The sequence below is a fragment of the Dasypus novemcinctus genome, chromosome 21 (genome assembly GCF_030445035.2).
Source record: "Dasypus novemcinctus isolate mDasNov1 chromosome 21, mDasNov1.1.hap2, whole genome shotgun sequence".
In the NCBI taxonomy this organism is placed as follows: domain Eukaryota; kingdom Metazoa; phylum Chordata; class Mammalia; order Cingulata; family Dasypodidae; genus Dasypus; species Dasypus novemcinctus.
The window spans coordinates 48,180,018-48,199,407 of record NC_080693.1 but is presented as its reverse complement, the minus strand read 5'-3'; the positions used below and the strand labels follow the sequence as shown (position 1 = coordinate 48,199,407).

The window sequence follows — 19,390 nt, the reverse complement described above, 5'->3', positions numbered from 1 at the left end:
GGCTCCATGGTGTGGTGGTTGACATTCTTCAACTTCATGTTAGCTGAGTGGGGTAAGTCCAATAAATCAGAGTGTAGGAGTTGAAGTCTGTTGAGATTCAGGGCGTGGCTATCATATTGTCAGTCCAGAGATTCAAATCCCCTAAATATATCTTAAACCCCAACACCAACTGCAATTCCAGTAAAGTAGCATGAAAGTCTTGTGAAAAGAGATCCCATCTGAGTCCAGTTCCATCATGCAGAAACACCAGCTCCAAAGAAGGGCCATCTGTCATGGCAGTGAACCCTATTTGCCATGACCATAGGACCAATGGGTCTCTTTAGCCCTCAAAAGAACCAATACCTGGGGTTGTATCTACTTTATCTGTCTCTGAGACTGTGCTCTGGTGTGCATAAGGGCAATCCTTCTGACAACCTCCAGACTCTTTTTTAGAGACTCATAGCCATATAAACGCATTTCTCCTTTCCATTTCCCCCTTACATTAGGTCAAACAGCATTTTAAAGTCATGTTATTATATGTAGACAGGGATATTCTGCTGATCCGCGTTGAACCTTTAATTCAAGGTCATTTTCTAGTTGCATCTTCAGCTGGTATTTGGTAGTGATCCCTCGGTGCCAGGGAGGCTCATCCCCAGGTGTCATGTCCCACGCTGGGGGAATGCACTGCATCTACATGCTGAGTTTGGCTTTGAGACTGGCCACATTTGAGTAACATGAAGGCTGTCAGGAGGAAACTCCCAGGCACAATGCTGCTCTAGGCCTTGTTCTTATTTCAGGTGTATGGGCTCACAAGCATAGTAATTAGTATCAGGAGCCCACTGTTGGACCCTCATTCCTTCCTGGTTCTTACCGTTGCACCTGGGGGACTGCCACTGCTCCCCTAGGGACCACGACAGAGCCCCCCCGGCCAGTAACCCAGTACCCCCCCAGCTGTTGTTTTTAATTGTTTCCACTATGAGTATATCCAAACATTACCATGCACCCTGGACATATGCCCTGTATAACTCCCTGTCAACCATATATAGCCTGTCAATAACATCCCATACCAGTATTCCTCTGCTGCCATTGTTGAACCACTCTGTGATCTAGAACTTCCTGTAAAGCGAAGCCCAATATAATGTCACGTTCCCTTACTAGTAAAATGGAATATAGCGATGAGTTTAAAGGTTAGATCTAGAGTACGTATTGATTTGGAAAAATTCTACATCCTATCTTTTTCTTTTCTTTTTTCCTAAATATTGAGCTTCTCTTCACAAGAGCCCTAGATCACAGTAATTCATATATACAATATACAGTACTCCCACACATCCACCATAAAACCTTTTCCCTTCCACAGCGATAATCTTTTAACTTATTCATATCATATTTACTGAAACTGATGTACAGACTCCAGAACAATAGCTTTCAAACAAGGTGACATCTGTGCTTCTCCCCATCCCCCCCAAAATAACAGCAAGTGAAGGTGGGTTTGCTTTCCAGTTGTTCACAGTCGCAGAGGGCAGGGGAATTGTGCTTTTGTGAGCATCTTCCGTCCTGTGGCCATCACCCACAAGAAAAGCCAGTGCCTGGTCGTGGAACTGTTACTGTCACAGGTGTGTCTCCCTGCTGCCCAGGGAGTCAAGAACAACCCTCTGCTGGAATCCGGGGCTCCCCCAGCCCTTCCGCCTCATCTCACACCTGTCCTGATGCAGCTCTGCTCTAGTGAACATGCCCTGCAGCCCCTCCGCGTGTGGGTCCTCATCCTCCAGGCTCCTGGGATGCCCTCCTTTTCTTTTGCCTGGGAAAAACCCCAACCTTTTAAAAAATTTTATGGCATGTGTCAAATATCTCTACTCTTTCCTTGAAGCCTCTCCTGCTTTTTTGCTTACCCCCAGGCAGGTCCACCCCTCTCCTTTCTACCCCCCTAGCCCTTTGCTGCTTCTTTTCTAATTGGCTAATATTTCGTTGTATGTTCTCCACTGGAGGGTTAGCCATCGGGAGCAAGGACTGTCTCTGTCAGTTCTATCCAGTAGAGCTTTCTGCGGTGGTGGGTATGTTCCTTCTGTGCTGTTTGATAGAGGTGGCCATTGAGCATTTGAATTGTGACTGGAATGACTGAGGAAATGAATTGATATGGTATTTAATTTTAATTAATCTAAGTTTAAATTTAAATAGCCACATGTAGCTGGTGGCTATTGTATTGGGCAGTGCAGATCTACATCTTGTTTGTCCTTGGATTTTCAGAGGCCCTAGCACTGTGCTCGGCATAGGAGATCTCCCTAAGTCCTGCTGAATGAGATGGGAGTCACTTAGGTGTATAGTTATATTAACTTGTGTGCTCTCTGCCTGTTTTCCATGCAATTTGACTTATAAGTTAAATTCAATAGATTATATATTCAAGCACCGACAATGCTTTAGGGGATACAGTGATGAATAAGATATGGTCTCTTCCTGGAGGAATTTAAACCTAATGGCTAATGATAATATGAAGCAGACTGGAATAAAGTACCACTGTTCAGAAACAGTTTACATCCTGGGCAGGCATAGAGAGAGGAGTGGTTTGTGGTGACTTGGGCTGGGGGATGGAAATGCTTTAGAATGTTCATTCATTCATTCAGCAAATACTGAATATTTCTTAGGGACCAGATACTGAGACTATATCTGTGAATAAATCAGACACGATTCCTGACTTTATGAAGCTTACCTTCTGGGAACAGGAGAACTGACAAGTACTAGTACTATGGAGAAGAACAAAGCCGGGTGAAGGCCTAAGGAGTGATGGGGGTGCGATGGGTTACACTTTTAAATTAGGTGGTCGAGGAAGGCACCTTGATGAAGGAGGCTGTTGAACCAAGGCTTGAGGAATTGTGATGGGCAAAAACAGGCAGAGGGTGTTCCAGCTGCGGGGCAGCTGCAGCGAAGGCCTGGATGTATGGGAGTGTGTGTGCTGGGGTCCGAGAAGCTTGGCTGGAGTTTGGTGCGTGGAGAGAACTGAAGACGGGGCTGCCGAGGCCCCCAGGAAAGAAGGCTCCTGAGAACCGCGCTGAGAATTGTCGATGCCTCTGCAGATGCCTTTCTCTCTGATGATGATATTAGTCCCCTGAGGACAGTGGTCCTGGTTTATAATTCCCATGTCTCTGCCCACGGGTTTTATTCCAAGTAGCTACTGAGAAATTACATTGACTAAGGGAGAGTTCAAAGTAAGCCAAAGCTCCCGTGATGAAATTTTCAAAAAGAAAAGGTTGGGAAATGGATGTGGCTCAACTGATAGAGCGTCCGCCTACCACATGGGAAGTCCAGGGTTCAAGCCCCGGGCCTCCTGGCCCGTGTGGTGAGCTGGCCCATGCGCAGTGCTGCTGTGCACAAGGAGTGCCGTACCATGCAGGGGTGTCCCCCGCGTAGGGGAGCCCCACACACAAGGAATGCGCCCCACAAGGAGGGCCGCCCAGTGTGAAAAAAGCAAGTCTGCCCAGGAGTGGTGCCGCACACATGGAGAGCTGATGCAGCAAGATGACGCAACAAAAAGACACAGATTCCTGGTGCTGCTGACAAGAATCCAAGCAGACATAGAAGAACACACACAGCAAATGGACACAGAGAGCAGACAACTGGGGCTGGGCAGGGGGGGAAGGGGAGAAAAATAAAAAAAATCTTAAGAAAAAGAAAAGGTTTGATAAGCTTGGGCACCTCCTCTGGGTTAGTTGTACTACTGGCTTTTGTTTAGTTTGTAGGTCTCTCTCTCAGTCTGTACAGGGCCCCAGGTGGCTCCTTCCCCATGTTTTAACACATTCCTTTGACATTGATCAACTTTGGGTATGGAGAAAGTTTGGGAGAGCCGGGGCCTGTGAAAAGCTGAATCATGGCGGAAGGCCACCACATCAGGCCTGTGGGGGGTGGGATTTGTGACCAGGCAAAGAAATGTTACATTTCCTAGCAAGTCTGGAGACCCAGAAACCTGATGGCTGGACAGGAAGTGAGCTGTCCAGAACCACAGATGTGGCTTGGAGAGCAACTGTGCTAGACGATCCTACTTTCAGATGTATCTGGGCATTAAGAAACCAGATTTCACCTAGGAAGAGAGGAGGGCGTTTGGCCAAGGCCAAGAAAGGGCTCTTAAAACAGAATTGCTCTTCAACCTGTTTTAAGGAAGTTGCCTGGAACCACTAATATTTATAGAGGTGACAGATATAAAAACCAATTCTCCCCAAGAAAAGCTGCTTCTTAGACTTGTACCTTTTTAAAAGCATCATTGACCATGGCAAGCTTGTGGTGGTCTGATTTGGGTCAGTGATCATGTTCATCAGTAAATCTTCCAGTGTGGGTTGTCATCAGTGAGGTTTTCCCCCAAAGCCAATACTCACAACTGACCAGAGAAGCCAAACTCTGGGGGCACCCTGGACCTGTCTGGGAGAGTTGCTCATCACCTGCCAGTTAGCAGGCACCAAGATGGGTCATGGGAAGTGTGTGTCTGGGATCTAGATTCAGTGAAACTGAGAATTGATTTCTCCCTACCTTACTAAATGTCTTTGTGATGTTTGACACCTTTGACCATTCCCTTCCATTTGAAATGTACTTTTGATGTTACAGTTATTATTGCTGTGTAACCAGTTACCCTCCAATTTAGCTGCTTACAGCAACCATTTTCTTATGCTCCTGGACTCTGGGTCAGGAATTTGGACAGGACATGGCAGATATTGCTGACTTCTCCTCCACTGTTGTCTGGGACCCCCACTGGGAAGACTTGAAAGGTGAGGGTGCCCTGGAGTCATTTGAAGGCTTGTTTGCTTGTATGCCTGGCACCTGGGCTGGAGTGACTCAAGGATTGGAGCTCCTACATGTGGCCTGTCTGTGGACTTGGCTTACTTATCACATGGTGACTCCAGGGTAGGTGAACGTCTTGCTCACTGGCCCAAGGCTCCAAGTGTGAGTGTTCCAGTGAATGTGCTGGAAGTCACAGAACCTTTTATGACCCAGCCTTGAAGTCACAAACCATCAGGAAATGGGGCATAGACCAAGGGGCCATGTCCCCAGTTAGTGAAATACTTTTCTCTGCCTTTTTCCTGAGTTTATTGCTGTTGCCTGGGTCTCCAAAAAATGTTGGTATTTCTCCTGAAACTGTCTTTGCTCTGATTTTAATGGCTACCCAGACATTGGTGAATTCAGTCTGGGTCATCTGTCTTGATTTTTTCCCTGAGTTCCAGAACAAATATGCACAATTTGTCCCACAGGCTCTGTAAATTTAACATACCTAAACTGAACACATGTATCTTTCCTCTGCAAACCAGCTTCTTCTGCATTCCCTATTTCAGTTTATGGCACCAGTAAATTCAAGACTCCTTTCTCTCCCTAATCTTGCCAGTTACCCAGTCCTGATAATTTTGTCTCCTACTTTCTCTGAAATCTCTTCCGTCTTTGTTATGCAAAAGACCCTTACTTTCCTTCAGGGTCTCTTCATCTCAGATTATTATGATAGGTTCCTGACTGCTCTTATAGTCTCTGGTTTCAACCCCTCAACTCCATCTTCTACAGTCAATTATCTAAAACACAAAGCTGGTCATATTATTTCCCTGCCTAAAATCTTTGACTGGTTACCATTTGCCTACAAGATGAAATCCATTCTCCTTGGTTATGGTCTACAAGAGTCTTTGTGAACTAACCCTAACCCTTTGCCCATGTCTGTGTCCTTCTCTCTCATCAGACTCTCCTTTCCACTTTATTGCTATTAATGACCAACTTTTAGTGCCTAAAACATGCAAGGTTATATCATGCCTTTATGACTCTGGCTGCCTATCTCTTATTTTCCTGGAAAGCTCCTGCTCATCCTTCAAATCCCTAGTCAGGCATCTCCTTGTTGGATTCTTCCCTGACTCTACTGACAGAGTTCATCAAATTTCCCTGTATTTTTATGTATATTAGTCAGACCTCTGTGAGAACTTCAAGGGCAGAGAAAAAATTCTTTTAGTTTGGGATCCCAGGGCCTGGTAGGAACCAGGTACTAATGTTTGATGTTGAATGGAATTAATCAAGAGCTAGGTGATACAGACCATGGAAATTGTCATTGAATCTGTGATTGCCAGTGGTTTCTGGCCCTTGCCTTATTTCACTTAACCTTTTATCTATTTTCTTTAGAGTTGCCAATTGTCCTTTGTTTAAAAATGTGCTCCGTTGAAATCACCAGTTATGGGATGATGTTTGTGTGTGTGCTTCTAAGTAGTAGGGGAGGAATTTTCTGACAAGTTCCAATAGGACCTTTATACTGTGGTGCTTTCTCTTAGTGTCCTTGACCAGAAATTTGGCCAACTGTTCTTAGGAACAAGACTTTAATCTCATTAGTGCCTCTGCCCCGCTTAGCAACAAGGAGTGTTTGGAATTATCCAAGGAGAAAGAGAGGAGACAAGTGGAGTGCCCAGGGGCCTTGAATCATTCGCAGACTTAAGTCAGAGCAGAGAACATCCATGTGCTCATTCGGTCAGTCCATATTTTTTGAGTGACTCCTGTCCGCCAGGCATCATCTAGGTGCTAGGAATATCCCAGTGAACAAGAGATAAAACTTCCTTCACTTTATGAAACTTCATTCTGGAGGGTGATTTGACCATCACCTTGCCGTTTTGAAGCTTTCATCCTGGAAGGCATCCTGCCCACACCTGATTTACAATGAGCCCTTAGCCTAGTGCCTTGTGCAGAGCAGGGACTCAACAAATGTTTGTGCAGGGAAAAAAAGGAGCGTTGTTGGATAAATGAGGTTTAACTGGGCAGATTTTTCTTCCTTGAGGGAAGGGAACTGGACTTTATTAAGCACTTGCCAGGTGCTGGGTGATTTCCCTTTAGAAAACCTGGTCTTCCAGGCAGAAGTGCCCTTCAGAGAGAGCTGTGTGCCATTGCTAGTGTGTATGGCTGATTTGACGGTCCTCCAGAGTGAGCTACAAAATGAGCCCTCCACATTCTGGCCGGCAGCTACGGGTCCCCAGTTGCCTCTTTCCCTCAATAAACGGCCAGCCCAGACCATTTAGCTGCGCTGGGCGTGTTGGGGAACGTATCTTGCCTCTCTCTCTTTCTTGTTGTTTGGTTGGGCTAGTGCAAGCGTTTTAAATAGAACAGACAACACGGCTATAAAACATCTGTAACACTACACATTTACTAAGATTCCTGGAGGACCCAGTTCTGTTTGATTGGTGATATTTTTGCTGCGACTGTTGTTTCTTCATACTCCCTGTTTATCCCTGTGGAAAATAAAGTTTTCTTTTATGTGAGGATTTATAGAAATATGTTACTGGCATGAGGAGAGCACGGGCATATTAGGATATTGGTATAGCAGAGAAATATTACCTCCAAGGAGAAGACAGCTTTATCTTCTACAGAGAATGACCTTGCTAATGTGGAACAATCTATAAGGGGTTGGCTAGTTAAGGCTGATAAAGACACTGCTTTGCCTTGAAATAGCATCTTTTTTGCCGGAGCATCCATGTGCTTGTAATACCAGAGTTGCCCAGCACCACTGCTGGAAGTAGGTTGATTCAGGGTGTCCCAGAAATCCAAGGGAAGTAGAATCAACAATAACTGGTAAATTAGGTGTGTGTGCGTCGTGTCTTTCCAAGTGCTTTTCCTTCCTGTGTTAAGTCTGTGGGGTAAGCAGGGCAGGTGTGATCCCGGTTCACAGATGAGCAGACAGAGGTGGAAGTCACTGGCAGTGTTCCTCAGTGAGTGCCTGCCATTCCCACCCCTGTGCTGAGCACATTTTGTGGGTTAGTTCTTTTAGTCCCACTTTGTAAAAGGAGAAGCTGAAGTTCAGTCCCTTGCCTGGGTCACATGATAAATCTGTGATAGAATTAGAATTCCTGAGTTTGACCTCTTTCCACTCTAGCACCCAGCCTGCCCAGGATGCTGGGTGGGGTTAGCTCCCCCTCCCCCATCTTCAGATCCCTCGAAGACCCTCTTAGGTTTGGAAGAATCACCTTCCATCTCTTGAGAGGATGTGACATTTAGTGAAAAAGGGAGAGATTTCAATCTTTTACTGCAAACACTTTTTTGGGGTCTCCCCTTGCCCTCAAAGGAAGTTACTCGTGGAGGGTGGAAAGGACCAGACGGGCAACATCCTGGCCTGGGGGGGAGGGAGGGGATTTAAGGTTGTTGTTTTTTTTTTTTCTTGACAGGTAAAATTTATGACCTAACAGATGGCTGAGTAGGTTTCCAAAGACCACCCCACCAAGGACACAATGTGCTTATCTCTCCTTAAGCCTACCCCCGTGGCCCCCCTCGCCCTCCCACAACCAGGACATTTCTGGAACAGTAGAATGACAGAGCTGGAAGGGGCCTGCCGCGGGGGGGAGCTGGCCCTAGGCCACACGGTCCCTGGGCCTGGTGTCCACACACCTTCCTTCATGCTTTGCTCGCCACCCTCGCCATTGCCAGCTCCTCCTTGCCAACATACAAGCGTTAAGATGACCCAGCCCCACACAGTGGCTCCACTTTTCTCGTGAACGCCCCAACTGAAGGGCCATCCCCTGCGTAAAGCCTCTGCAGCCTCCCTGGCCTGGCCTGGCCTGTGCGGCCCTCCTGGCCCGGCCACCTCTCCTGGCCTTCTATGACCTTGTGCTGCAGACTTCTGAACTTGCAGCCTTGCAGTCAGATGCCACAGCTTCTGCTGCTGGACCCTTCTCCCTTTCCTTTCCTGGCTGCCCAGCCCTGTGCTCGCCAAACACCACCAGCATGCTTCTTACTCCACTGTCAGCACGTTTGGTCTCACTCGATAGCCACAGACCTGGCATAGTGCCTGGCACATAGTAGGTCCTCAAAACATGACTCAAGAGAGATTGAATCAGTGAATATGGCTTGTCCCCATAGACATCCATCTGCAATTCATCTTCCACTTTAACCTCCTTGGTCTTCATTCTCGCTCTCCTGGGATTCAGCAAACACTTTTTTGAGCACTTACTATGGGCCAGGTGCTTTTATGTATTTATCACATTTGATGCTTATAGGTCTTACCCCACCTTACAGGTGAGGAGGTAAGGTGGCTCTCCTAAAATTACACAGCTAGTGAAGTGGCACAGTTGGGATTCAAGCGCAGGGCTCCCCGATTCAGGTCTCAGTCTCCTTTTGCTCTTCTGTCGATTTTCTCCCTCTCACGCGCAGTAATGGTAATGATGAAAAAGAATCTTGGTTTTTGCTGAGGCCTCCATCCCCCCACCTTTTCTCCAGCAAGTTAGCAGAACCAGCTTCTTCTGAGTCCTGCGTGCACATTGGAATTATCAAGGGAGCGCTGAAAAAACACTGATGCCTGGGCTTCACCCTGGACCAATTAAATCAGAATCTCTGGGGGTGGGGCCAGGGTATCAGTAGGTTTTAAAAACTCCCCAGACAGTTCTTCTGTGCAGCCGGGGTTGAGAACTGCTGCTCTATAGGAGTGCCTTGCTCAGCTCCTTGGATTAGGTAAAACTTGCTCATCAAGAACTGATTGCCCCTGTGCATCTAAAATATGTTAATGAAGGTAATCAAGGCTAAGGGTTAAGGCTTCCATTTGTTCTTTTCATGAAATCAGCTGGAGGATTTGGGGGATGGGACACCTTGGCTTTAGAACCTGCCTAGCAGCACCGTTTTTGTTCTTCCTCTGCTAAGGAGGAGCAGGCTAGCTTGTTTCTGAAGAGGGCTGGCCTCCTGCAAGGTGGGTGGCCTGGATTCCAGAAGTCCTCTCTTTGGTCATCTTCCCCCAAATGCCCTGGTACCCTCAGAAGCTTGGCTTTCCTAACCTGTCACGCATTTGGGCTCTGTCTTCCCGACCACCGTCCCTAACATGCCTTCCCAGCCCGTCCCTTGCTGTTTCTTCAGTGGCATCTGGAAGACACAAAAGCCTCTGAGGTAGGCGGAGGCATGGGTATTTACTTCTGGTTCCAAAACGCTTGGACACTCTTAACTTATACATGGAAACCCTCTTAACGTCTTCGTAGAAACCGTCTCTCAGTTAGCTGCTGCTCAGGTGGGCTGCAGTGTTTTAGAAGAGCAGCTGTGGGGCAGGAAGGGGTGCGCTGGCCTCGGCACGGTAGCAGGTTTGTAGGTTGGAGCAGCCGCAGGCAGGGCTGGGACCTCAGCCTGCAGAGAAGCGCCTCAGGCATTTCTCAGCCTGATAAATCATGCCTGGGAGGTTCCAGCCCAGGGAGAAGCTCAGACGAGGGTCTGTTTTAGAGACGTAGGCTCAGAGTTTGGCTTTCTTCAGTGCGTTTGTGGAGGGTACACAATATGTCCCCCTTGTTAAAATTTCACACTCGTCTCAGCTTGTGCTGTTTAGGCCAGAGTGTTATGCCCACTTTATAGCCAGGGGAGAGTGAGGTGCAGAACTATTCAGAGACTTAATCTAACTTCATCGTATGGACTAGCTCAGTTATTTAGCTTGCCTCAGTCTACACGGGTGGGCTTGAAAATGCAGGTGTGCTACAACATGGATGGGCCTTGAAAATGCAGTGCTGGGTGAAAGGCGCCAGACTCAAGAGGACAAGCATCATATGAGTCCACTTATGGGAAATATCTAGATTAGGCAACTTGATAGAGACAGAGAATAGGCAACTTTATAGAGACAGAAAGTAGATTAGAGTCCCAGGGGTGGGGAAGTTATTGCTTAATGGATAAAGAGTTTCTGTTTGGGGTGATGAGGACATTTTGGTAATAGATGGTGGTGATGATAGCACAACACTGTGGATATATTTAACAGCACTGAATTATGTACTTGAAAATGGCTAAAATGATTAATTTTAGGCTGTATTTATGGTACCAGAATAGAACTATACAATACCAAGAATGACCCACTCTGGACTAGAGTTAATAATATAATTGTAATAATAATGTTTTATCAGTTGTAACAAAGGTACCACACTACTACAAAATGTTAATAAGTAGGAGAACCGTGGGGGTAGGGGAGGGAGGATATATGGGAACTCTGTACTTTCTGATGATTTTTCTGTAAACCTACTACTGGTCTAATTTTTAAAAAAGAGTAAAATAACAAATTTTATGGTATATATGCTACCACAATAAAAAAAAATTTAAAAGGGGGTGGGCAGACAGATATAAGATATTTTTTGCTTGTTGTTTTATTTGGGTCACTTCTGTAGGCAGAATCACCTTGGGCCCTTGGTTTTGCCATGGGGACCGAGACCCTCTGTATGACCACTTCTGTGCTCCCCATCCCCACCCCACCATGGCCCTCAGTCATCCTCTGCTGCTGCCGACTTCCACCCTCAATGGACAAATCCAGCTCTGCTGCTGGAGTGATGAGTTCAGATGGAAGGAACTAAGTTCCTACCAGTTCCCATCCTTTCTGGCCCTTTCTTTCCCACCTCCTGCTGAGGTTTATTAAGAATCTGGGGAAGTGGATGTGGCTCAGGTGATAGGGCCTCTGCCTACCATATGGGAGGACCTGGGTTCGATCCCTGGGGCCTCCTGGTGAAAAAGAAGAAGAGAAAGCGTGCCAGCTGAAGTACCCACGTTGTGAGCCAGTGCCCCGTGCAAGTGAGTCACGCAGCAAGATGATGATGCAACAAAAGAGAGACAAGGGGAGAGTCAAGGTGAAGCACAGCAGAGACCAGGAACTGAGGTGGCGCAATTGACAGGGAACCTCTCTCCACATCAGAGGTCTCCAGGATCGAATCCTGGCGAATCCTAGAGAAGAGAAAAATGAGAAGAGAAGACAACACAGACAGCAAAAACAGCAGGGTGGGAGGAGGGGAAGGGGGAAAATAAATGAAATTAATACATCTTTAAAAAAAAAAAAAAGAATCTGCTTTGACTACCTTTCCCTACTGGGGTTTTGGAGCCCCTCTTTTGTATGGCAATTTTAGCAATAGTAGAGCATACTTACTTAATTTTGCTTAATACCACTGCTGTAAAAGGTAAATATATATGTGTGTGTTTGTATATATATATATATATATATATGGGTTTTATTTAACTTTAAAAATTTTTATATATGGGTTTTAATTGCATTCATGTATCAGTAATCACTTGGACACTGGAGAAAATCTTTGGGGCCTTCCCTATAGTACGTCTCATTGGGAGTAAGTTGGGGGATATAGGGGTCCAAGAAGGATGGAGCCGTGGAGGAACGCCCTGTGGATGCAGCGTGCTCAGTGACTGAGCGGGTGGCGGCAGCCAGCCACCTCGTCCGCATCCGTTGACTCGTGGATCACGATCCTTAATTTCCTGTGCTTTCCAAGGCAGCGCTCCGTCTCTGCACCTTTTTGTGTTACCTCCCTCAGCCTCAATACGAGCCAGTGCCGCTGTCTAGGATATTGCTCTCTGATACAAATCTGTGGACAGGTCACCCCCACTGGGTGCAGCTTTTCCCCCAAGGGTAAGAGGAAGTAGTATTTTTTAAATTAACCTGGGAGGGAGCCAGGCAGGGCTCTGAGATGAGAGTGGGGAGAGGGAGGCTCAGTGCCCTGCTGAAGGCATCCTGATAATTTCATTATAAGATCACATTCTCCTTTAGGAGAGTTACTGTTTTAATCAGAGGTAAGAGTGTAACCTGACTATGCCATATAATTGTGTGTAAATTATATCCCAGCCCCATATAGATGAAGACTGGTTTTTTTTCCCCTTCTTTCCTTCCAATTTTAAAGCTATTTAGTAGGAATGACAAATTGTAGCTTGAACCCTAGTGCTCTAGCTAATGACTAAAGATGGGAAGGAGAACTCTGAGGAACATTTGGGGTTATAGTTGTAATTAGCTTCATCTGAAATTAATTTCTGCAGTCTGAAACACAAAATATTGCTACACCTTTGTCCAGTGATGAACCATGGATGAATCGAGGCACATGGAATTGATGGAAGCACACGGGTGGAGCGGGGTGGGCACAGGCTTGGCACACTGTCTGGGCCACTTGGGTTCATTTTAAGCCCTTTCTGCACTTAGACTCTTTCTTGGCTCAAGGATCACTCTGGCCTGTTTGCATCTTTTTGTCAAAATTGAAAAGGACAGTGGGATTGTTCCAGATGTGCCCTGTCTTCTCCACTTCCCCGTTTTTGTCTTCCTGCTGGGAAGAAAGAAGATGCTGCGGTCACCAGTGAAGGCACAGGAGACTTTGGAGACTAGAGAGGGCCGGCTTTCGGCTGTTCTGCCGCTCCTCGGTGCTGTGTCACTTTGGACGCTTAACCTCTCAGAGCCTCAGTTTCCTTATCTGTGGAGGGGAGGCTGAGACCTGCCCTAGGAGTGGAGGGGGGCCTGAGGAAGGGGACTCAGGGAAGGGCACCGAGGTCCTGGCCCAGAGGCTCCCGAGGGCAGGCAGAGAGTGCCACGTGTGGAAGGAGGTGGGTGAAGGGGCGTTTCCGTGGGAGAAGAGGGCCTTCCTCAGCCCTCAGCTCTCATCAGCAGGAACCTGCCCCCGTGTGAACGCCCGCCGCCCTGTCATGGTGGCTTTATTGGAGGACGTCAAACCCTTGTGCAACATTTGGGTTGCTTCTCCTAGTTTGCTTTGTTCTCCTTACCCCCTCTCCTCCCAGCACATATTACTCCCCCCGTTTTTTTGAAATTGTGGTAAAAGAGATAACACAAAAATTTGCCATTTTCGCTATGTAATTAATCAGTGGCATTAATTACAGTCAGAAAGTTGTGCTACCAATGCCACCATCTATTTCCAAAATTTTCCACCCTCCTCCCTAAAAGAAAGTCTGTACCTATTAAGCAATAACTCCCCCATTCCACCCCACCCCCCTCCAAATCCCTGGTAGCCTCTGATCTATTTTCTATGAATTTGCCTGTTAAAGATATTACCTGTAAGTGGAATTGTACAATATTTGTCCTTTAGTATATGGCTTCTTTCACCTAGTATAATGTTTTCAGGTCTTATCCATGTTGTGACATGTATCAGAGCTTCATTTCTTATGGCTGAATTATGTTTCATTGTATACATTTACCACGTTGTGTTGATCCATTCGTTTGCTGATGGGCACTTGGGTTATTTCCATCTTTTTTGGCTCCTGTGAATGATGCGGCCAAGAACACTGGTGCACACGTTACCTGTTTGAGTTCCCTTTGCCTTCCAAGGCTGTGCCTCTTATGTGGTGGGGATCTTAGTGATGGGGAGATGTGATGTTCCCCTCCCCTGTGACTGCTCTGTGTGAACTCTGGCCCCGGCGATACCGAAAAATGGAGGCCGAGGCAGCAGTGACCTGGGCCTCTCCCGACTAGGCCTCTTTCCACATGAGATCCTGGAACCATTTGGAATTGGCAGGTTCCCAGCACCTGACCCGGGCTCTGGTTGTGCCTGCCAAGTGAGTTTGCCCCTGGATTCAGATGTGGTATTGGTAGAGGTGGCAGCAGGGGTCGTGGCAGGTTCCCAGCACCTGACCCGGACTCTGGTTGTGCCTGCCAAGTGAGTTTGCCCCTGGATTCAGATGTGGTATTGGTAGAGGTGGCAGCAGGGGTCGTGGCAGTCATGATAGCTGAGGGACAGGAAGGGGGTTAGGGACAAAACTCCTCGAGAAACAGGAGTTTTTGAGGGCGAGTCCCTTGGAGGACACACATGGGGAATGGGGTTTGGGACTTCAGTGACCTCAGTCAGCCCTGCAGAGAGCATCTTTGCCGCACAAATGGGATTAATTTCCAAAATCAGAGTGACGTGGGAGAACGGACATGTTGGCAAATACCAAGTGATTCATCCCAGATTTGAAGAGTGAGAACTTCTGTTCTTCAGCCTCAGTGGATTGTGTGGGGTGATGGCTGGAGCCTGTCTGGGGTTCAGGGAAGTTGTCCTGAGCGCCCCCCTTTCCGTTAGCTTAGCATATTGGGTCATCTTTCTTGGACTTGTTTTTTCCACCTGCAAAGTGGGGGTGACAGAGTGGGAGGTTTGTAAGGTTCCATCTGGTGCTGATTCTAACATCTTTCCTGAACTTCTCTACCCTGGGGTTCCCCAGAATGAAGGAGCATCTGTACACGAGCCTGCGTTCTTGGACAGGGAAGATAGCTGTTGGAAGCAAGGGGAGTTGGCACCGTCTTTCCAGGAACACAGTGATAGGGCGAGCTGACCTGATTTCCCTAGACTCAGTTCAGCCTCTCTAGAGCCATTTCCTGCCTTTCCATGCACTTGTCAGGATTAAGATTTCTTTCTTTTTTTTCCTTGTGTGGCAACTAATATCTTTGGGTAAATGCTGTTGACACTAAGCTTCCACCTTCAAGCTCGGTTCTAAATGTAGTTTCTTTTCTAAAGCTCCTCATGTGTACACACATACATACACACATATCCATTTGCTTTAACCTATATTTTATTTTTTCTAACGCTCCTCTCTCTTGCTCTCTTTCTCTCACACACACATGTGCACCATTTGCTTTCTCCTGTTGTAGAAAAACACAAGTAGTCTCAGATGGCACACTGAGTTTAAAAGGGAACTTTAAAAACAAAGAAGCACCAGTTCTCTGGTTAGAGGCAGGAAGGTGGAGTGTTCTTTGCAGCCCTAGTTGGCAGCTGGCTTTGGCCAGTTCTTATGAGTAAACAGCAATTTTCCCAACTAGAATGGGTGCTGGAGTTTTCTTTGCAGAGCTGGGGGAGTGTGGAGAGCAGCGGCGCATATTTAAATTACAGGTTTAGTTGCAAAACTTTGCAGCAGTGATTCATGAAGGCCTGACCACTCCCTTTCCCCTACCCATACACGTATCAGTTAAACCAAAGAAGGGAGGGGGCACCTGTTGGAGGAGGGGGCTGCCCCAAGAGGGGCAGGTTACTTGAGGTGGGGGTGGCGGGGAGGGCTCATGCCTCTAGCAACGGAAAGCACTCACATACCCAAGTTTTCTTTTCTGTGAACTCTCACCAAAACTCCAGCAAAGGAGGGAACGTAAGATCAATTTCCTAATTGGACTCCTCTTGCCCTAGAACAGATGGGTGACTTTTCCCTGGGGTATATCGTGGGAGCTGAACGGGCCACCTGAGCGTTGTGGTGTGCAGCCGTCAACCCTGCACGCTGCGTCCTGTGCGATGCGAAGCCTGTGGGTTAGACAACTGTTACCCCAGGAGACCTAGAACAGGAAGAAAGCACAGGTGGCTCTCCACTCGGGGGAGAGGGTGCACAGTCAGAAAAGAGGGTTAAAGTCATGGGGGTACTGGGTGTTCCCTGAGGCAAGTAGAAGCCAAGATTCACGTGTTGGGAAGAGACAGAGATCCTCCCCGCCCCACCGCCCCACGTCTTCCGTAGTATTGATGGGAATTTGAGGGCCTCTCATTAACCCCTACGAGAGACTGGATGTAGTGGCCCAGCCCCCACGCCCCTGTCTCCTCAGTAGCTATGGAGATGGACAGGAAATGGAGAGGAGAAGGTGTGATTCACCAGAGTGCGAATCATCAAGCACCCCCAGTCCATTTAGCAGCAGTGCTGTCGGGATTCCTGAAGTACATCCCTCCGGTTTCCAACAGCATGCCCCTGGCTGGGGAGGTCACTGTGCAGGGCCCCTCCACCCCCCGGCCCCCACGCCCTCTCCTTCGGCCGAGGCAGGGTGAGCGGCTAGCCAAGGGTTGCACGTCTCCTCCCTGGCCTTTGCACGTTTGGAAGGTTTTGCTTAAACCAGTTTCCTTTCAGTGTTTGCTGTGCAGTGGGATCCATCACTCTACCGGAGCTCGTTCCTGAGGAGGATGTTTTAGTTATTTGGACACTTTGGCGCCTGGAATTTCTCATCCTTCTAAAACAATGTGTTTTAAAGGCTTTTTGGGGACTTGTGTAGATTTATCACCGAGTGTCTGCCCCTGTGTTTGGGACTTCGTCTAGGCAAGTTTAGGCTATAGGGCACCTGTTGAGGGTGAGGGTGTAAGAGGAGACCTTTTCGTTTAACAAGTTTCTGGGGAATAAACGGTCTGTTGACTTCTTGTATTTGGAATGAAGACACATGGGTTGTTTAATTCTCTGGGTCCATGTGAACGTTTGGATTATAGATAGGGCCTGCTCTTTACCCACCTAGCTCTAAAAATATAAATGAGACCACAGGGCTCATTTTATAGAATGCCTCTCCAGAGTTTCTTTCAGTATGAGAGCTCCACTGGTGCATGCTTATAGATCACGTTAGTGTGTCTCTACAGATATTTAATTACTTGGCCAGGGTAGAAAAGGAATGAAAAAATCTAAAATTAAACTATTGGGAGTCTTTGCCAATCTGAAGCCAAGTGGAAATACAGGAAAGTGCTTTTGAAATTATAGTAGGAGAGAATGGGGCAGTAAGAGTTGATTTAGCAGAGCGTTTTGTATCAGGTGTCTTTTTTGCTGCACATTCATTCTGAGCTTGAAGGGTGAATTCAGTAACTCACTTTGGATTTAGTTACAGTGAACTGTTTAGTGTCTGTCAGGTACCCTGCTAGACACTTTGGCATATGTTATTTAATTTAGTCCTAATAAGAGTCTTGTGTGGTAGGCTGATTGTTATATCTCCATTTTATAGTGGATTTAATTCCATATTCTATTAGAATGTAAGCTTCAACACCTAGCACTGTCGAATGAATACATTAGGAAAGTTAGGTTAGCCAGATTTGGCAATTAGCGAGTATTAGGAGAGATTTAAACCTGAAGAGGAGCTTAATGGAGTTTCCCCATAAAGGTGACCTTGATCTGCCTGGGGACAGTTAAGGATTGGATAAGAGGGGAGATAAACAGGAAGGAGCAAGGGTAAGGTGCCCACGGCTTGGTGAGAGGTTTTCTGAGCTCGGCTGTGCTGTAGGTTCTTCCCCGAGTGTCTTCACGTGCATTGTGTCATCAACCCCCCCCCCACTGTTCATCAGCAAAGGGCCGAGAAATGGCAAATCACAGCCTCAAACACCTCTGCACGCCTCTGCACACCTCTTGCAGGCAGCAGGAAGGAGCCTGCAAGCAGTAAGCAGAGTCTAGAACAATGCCCTCTTCAAAACATGCGGACGTTTGGGGTACACCAGCTGTGGCCGTGGCGCATGTCCCCTCAGGAGCTGCTGAGCTAGAGCGTGAGCGCCCTGAAGCCCGGGAGCCTCCCTCGGTCCAGGGCGTCAGGGTCGAGGGGCCTGGAAGCTCTGCAGCATGGGGCAGAGGGAACTCAGGCCCACGGGGGAGTCTGGTCCAGAGTTACGACGCCGAAGCTGGGTTTCCCGGGCCTTTTCCGTGCCTAGGCTCAGCCTGCTGGTCACCCCTGTGCCCCCAGGCGCCCCGCTCCTGAGTCCTCCTGTCCGAAGTGGGTCGATTTGTTTGTTCACTCAGCCAGCGTGCCAGGAGCGGGGGGCAGCAGTGGTCCCGGCGGCCTTGGCCCTGTCCTTAGGAATCCTAAATCGAGCTGTAATATACATATTTGACATTGTGCTTTTATGATATGCAGCCAAACTGGTGAAACTCCACACACACTGGCTTTTGTAAATCTTAAAAATTTTGATATTACAAACAACACACTTAGCCAAAACTCAGTCTTTGGAATAGGAGTTATTTCTTTGTTCAGTTTTTGGTTCCTGCATATAAGCTTCTTGGTCCCTGTTCTGAACGGTGTGTATCCTTGTGCTTGCTTCTCCCTTGGCTCTGAAGCTGGTAGAATCCTGAAGTATGGTCACATTTGTTCATCTCGGTACCCACCAAACATTTGGTGTGAGCTTCTCTGTGCCTGACTCTGTACTTGGCATTGTGAAGGGTCTCAGGAGAAATCTGGAACTTACGGTCTGGGGGAGTAAGAAAGGCCTCTTTATTGGAGATTTCAGTAGAAGGTGGCAAGTGTTGTGAGAGGGATTCAGACACAGTGGATACAGCGGGATGGGATTTCACAAGAGGGGAATCGCTTCTGGCCAGCACAGCTGTATTGATATTTTGAACTTTGGAGAAGATAGTGTTTAGTTGGCTCTTGGAGGATGGTGATAGTTTGTCGTGGGGAGATTTAGGAGTGGAGAGGCAATCCGAGGAGAAGGACCTGTGTGGACAAAGACATGGAGACCTTGGAATTAGCTAGGCTTGACTAGAGTGTGGGGTGAATCAAGGTGAGTCACGAGACATCAAGACAGGAAGGGGTGCTGGGGACGGGACTTGGAGGGTGATCTCAAACACAGCCCAGCACCTAGACCATCTCAGTGTAGAGTCCCCACGTGTTTTTGAGTTATTTCTGAGTTTCTTATTGACTGTTTTTGTGGGTACTTTTGGGGCAGCATGGTTTTATGCATTTAGCTCTGTTTTGTCCAAGCTTACATTTAAAATAGCTTTGATGGGTGCCTTTTCTCTTGGTGCTAATACATCAGAAAGAAACTGGGTGTTATGGCAGAAGAGGCCCTGAAGTCCAGTCTGTGCCTGTGTGAAACTCGAGCCTTTAGGCTGCAGCCTGAATGCCTAAGATATCCAGAATGACCATTTCCAGCATCCTTATATTTCTAAAGGGCATTCTCAGTGCAGCTTGAATAGATGCACAATTGCCTTCCTAGAGAATATAGACAGTGGCTTGTTTCATCATCTT

The 19,390-nt window shown here is 47.4% G+C and overlaps 1 protein-coding gene across 11 annotated transcripts in view; it reads left to right on the top strand.

The window, feature by feature from the left end:
* Nucleotides 1–19,390, top strand: part of MSI2 (musashi RNA binding protein 2) — a 398,131-nt gene that overhangs the window by 119,839 nt on the left and 258,902 nt on the right. The gene's annotated exons all lie outside the window — the stretch shown is intronic.